At 43.9% G+C, this 4163-nt stretch overlaps 1 protein-coding gene across 3 annotated transcripts in view; it reads right to left on the bottom strand.

Annotated features, from left to right (window-relative positions):
- The window catches only part of CUNH16orf70 (chromosome unknown C16orf70 homolog), a 71857-nt gene that overhangs the window by 54875 nt on the left and 12819 nt on the right, over positions 1 to 4163 (bottom strand). The window contains exon 1 of one of the 3 annotated variants that reach the window (XM_025198425.1): positions 2294 to 2354. The exons of 1 other annotated variant lie outside the window; for it this stretch is intronic. The gene's annotated coding sequence lies outside the window, so the exon portion shown is untranslated. Of the gene's footprint in view, positions 1 to 2293; positions 2355 to 4163 lie in introns of those variants that run through there. One more of the 3 variants, XM_025198423.1, reaches the window with a different exon arrangement.

Below are 4163 nucleotides of genomic sequence, written 5' to 3'. Positions count from 1 at the left end.
GTTGCTGGATTGGGAGGGGGGGGGGAGTATACTTCCTTCAATGTTTCCCTTGATAGTTTTCAATTTGTTATACTGTGAACTGTCATACTATGCCAAAGCGGGGAAAAAGGTTCATAGAAATTTCTTTTTATTTAAAAAATGGAAACTATGGAAGCTGCACAGACTGCAGTGTTAAGACCGGTACATACCATGTAAGGGATAATCCATGCTGAGAAAACCATGGCATATGTTGTGTTTAGGAAACTGGTTGTTATGCAGAACCACTGGTAGTTTAGATTATGGAAGATCAGATTATAAATAGGGACCTACCTAAATCATGGCAAGACAAAGGGTTTTTTGCAGCTTGCTGAGCAGGTTTCACAGGCATTTTATAGCAGCCCTATCCCTTGGTGCTGACTGGCAGAGAGGCCTGGTGGTGGGGGAAGAAGGGTGAGGGGGAAGCTGCCATCTTGATTTCTGGCTGCCTTTCATGTCATCCTGCCCCTTGACACCGATTGGCATCGAGGCCCCAAGTGGGGGGAAGGACAAGGGGGCAGCTGTCATCTTGTCTGTTCTCCTTTGTACAACCCCACAAGGTGGTGCCTTCCCCTCCTGGCAGCACAGACTGCTGACTCCCACTGGGGAGCCAGCATTATACTGTTATTAGGGGGTTTTTTTGTTGATTTTGCATACAATCCCAGATTTTGCAGTTTCCACAAAATCCAGAAGACCATTAATTAAGTAGGTCCCTAATTACAGAATATTCCATTTTAACTGCTATTATAATACACAAAAAATGCCCTTACTAGGAATACCAGCAGTGAACTGTTTCCATGTAAGGTAGTTTAATCCTAGTAGCTACAATCAGTTGACAGTGGCCATTCAATTATGAAAAAGAAACAGAAGCCATCTTTCCTCATCCCACACAAAACATTTGCTTTCTTTATCGTTCCATGCACTTAGAGAAGCAGTTCAGTTCTACCCAAACAATAAGTGATGGGGCAGAAATCAGAACTGGAAGGCACCTCCCAAACCAGACTCCTGTCCCCATCTACCACAAACCAGTACACCATTTACACCATTCAACCCCTTTCATAAAAAAAGTTATCAAACTCCATGTTAATAGTTGAAAAGGGATAGAGAGGTGAGAAAAACCTTAAATCAGGAAGCTACTCCTGCAAAGCAGCTTCTAACAATTATGCATCAATTCTAATTTCCAGTGACACTTTACTGTAGATAGAAGCATCAACTGAGGTGAGCTATCACACTAAACTTAAATAGCTCTTGTCTTTCCCTTGTGCTTCTCCTTCCCCTGGGAATATAATGAAAACACTCTCATGCCTTCTCAGCCTTCATTTTACTAGGCCAAACAAGTCAAGTCTTTTTTGGACATGGCCATAAGGTTTCCCTTCACAATCCCAGGTCTTCCACAAATGAACTAGCTTTGTGTACTTCCTCCTGCTTAGTCCTCAGGCACCAATAATTAAGAAGGGTGGGCAGCTGAGAGCATTAAGCACTACCCAGTGCTGCTCTTGGGCTCTGCTAAGACAGAGAACCTAAGTAAGGCAAAACAGATCGCACTTGGGTAGAACAGACAGTTTTTCAGTGGCATAACTGCTGGTCTCTGGTACACCCACTAAACAAAGTGTGAGGGAGTTATTTTGTCAACAGGGGATCCAGGGTTGGGAGGAAAGCTATACAGATATGCTCTGTCAGTCTCTTCAGGACTCTCCATTTCCCCGATTACACCAACAGCCTTTCAGCATGCCTAGTCCAGTGTTAATACTTGAACATGTGTGAGCAGACTTTTATGCATTATTCCACGTCAGGTCTTACTGTTCATTGCCTTGGACAATGACATTAAGACTTACTGATCGTAAACAACCATCTATACAATGCATATAAAAGAGCCAATGGATACTGGCTCTGATGATTTTTTCTACTGCCGTACAAAATTAATTAAAAAGGTTTACAGCAAAAGTTCTGTTATCCGGCATCCCCTGGGAATGGGGGATACCAGTTAATCAAATATGCCGCTTAGTCAAGTGTGCACCATCCGGTGTACTCCCTGGCAGCATGCCGGGGGACAGGCAGGGGGGCCCCGTGTAGGCTGCTTTGCCCTGGGCTGTGGGCCAAAGAAGTGAAGAACTCAGCTCGCGGCAGCAAAACTGGAAGTAGGACTTTCAGTTTCGCTTTTGCTGTGTCCCTCGGATGATGGTTAGTGGAGTTTTCCAGCTGATAAAGTGCTGGATAACAAAGCTTTTGCTGCATATACACAGTTAAGAACATTTGCTGTATTGTTTTGAAAACCTACCAAAAAAGCTTTTCCTATATGTGACAGGCCTTGCACGTCTTGCACTTGCCTTGCACTGGGTTCTAGTACCTCCTATCCAAAAGATAATTTAAGCCAGGTTAGAAGTTTCTAGACAGAACGTTGATAAACTGATTCCAAAAATATTGTGATAGTTGAAAGTGTCTTTGTGGACAAAAAAATAGATCCGAGACAAGGCTTGATAACTGTCACAACCAGCAGTACATCTGCTCCCATGGCAGATTACATAGCCAGAAGTAAAAAGCTTCGAGGACACAAATTAAGTGTGTGTAATTTTCTGGTACTGAAAGTAGGACTTCAAGTATGACAGGAAAAAAAGAGGTGCCTTGGGACGAATCCCTTCCAAAAAGCTTTACTTACAATGCTATATCAACATCACCAATCCACAAAAGACTCTGGGGAATAGAAGTGCCTATGCCATCAATTCTGAGGATATAGATTTCATAGACATTAGGGCTGGAAGGGACCTCGGAAGATCATTGAGTCCAGCCCCCTGCCCAAAGGGCAGGAAGTCAGCTGGGGTCATAGGATCCCAGCAAGATAAGCATCCAGTTTGCTCTTGAAGGTGTTCAATGTAGGCGCTTGAACCACCTCCGGTGGCAGGCTGTTCCAGACCTTGGGGGCTCGGACAGTAAAGAAATTCTTCCTTATGTCCAGCCTGAAACGGTCTTAGTTTATGACCGTTCGACCTAGTCGTCATCCTTTGGGGGCGCTCTGGTGAACAAACATTCCCCCAGATACTGGTGGTCACCCCTGATAAACTTGTAGGTGGCCATCAGATCACCCCTGAGTCTGTGCTTTTCCAGGCTAAAGAGCCCCAGGGCTCTCAGCCTGTCATCGTAGGGTCTGCTTCCCTGACCTCTGATCATGCGCATGGCTCTTCTCTGGACTCTCTCAAGCTTCTCCACATCCTTTTTGAATTGTGGAGCCCAAAACTGGACACAGTACTCCAGCTGCGGCCTCACTAAGGCCAAGTACAATGGGAGAATGACGTCCCGGGATTTGCTTGAGAAGCATCTATGGATGCAAGCCAGCGTTTTGGTCGCTTTACTAGCCGCCGCATCGCACTGCAGGCTCATGTTCATCTTGTGGTCAATGATGACCCCCAAGTCTCTTTCTTGCATAGTGCTAGCCAACATAGCACTGCCAAGCCTATAAGGATGCTGCGGATTTTTCTTCCCAAGGTGGAGAACCTTGCATTTATCGGCGTTGAACACCATCAGAGTCTCGTCCACCCGCTTGCTGAGCCTGTCCAGGTCAGCCTGGATCACCCGCCTGTCTTCTGGTGTGGATGCTTTGCTTTAAAAGTTAAAGGAAGAGATATTCAAAAGATACAAATGAGAGTTAGATGCCCAATTTAGAAATGCAGATATCTTTAAATTTAGGATGTATTAATTGAGCAATTAAAAACCAGAGTTAAACTTATTCCTTACCTAACAGTTACAAAAAGGGGCTAATTAGTCTGTCATGGCTAATTAGTCTGCGCATCCCCTTTGTGCATTATTAAAAGTAAACCTTTTACAATTTACACTGCCAGTGATAGGTTTATTTGACTAGCTTTTGAATACAGGGAAAAGTAAACACGGAATCATGTGTACATAATCAAGATCTCAATGTACCTGATCATCAGGGATCGTGGTCTTCTCCATTTAAAAATCCCAAATTCTCTGATTAAACCCCCAAAATCTGCATTTCTCCACAATTAAAATTAAATGCAAGCAGTTGAACACAATGTTTTCTTAATATATTTAGAATTCTAAAGCAATCTGGAAACCTGAGTGCCTCAATCATTATAATAAAATAAATTCTAAATACCAGTAAATTTTGACCGGGGGGGGGGGGGGGGGGGGAT

Source organism: Alligator sinensis, unplaced genomic scaffold (assembly GCF_000455745.1).
Source record: "Alligator sinensis unplaced genomic scaffold, ASM45574v1 scaffold97_1, whole genome shotgun sequence".
Taxonomy (NCBI): Eukaryota; Metazoa; Chordata; order Crocodylia; family Alligatoridae; genus Alligator; species Alligator sinensis.
This window is presented reverse-complemented; position numbering and strand designations above follow the sequence as displayed.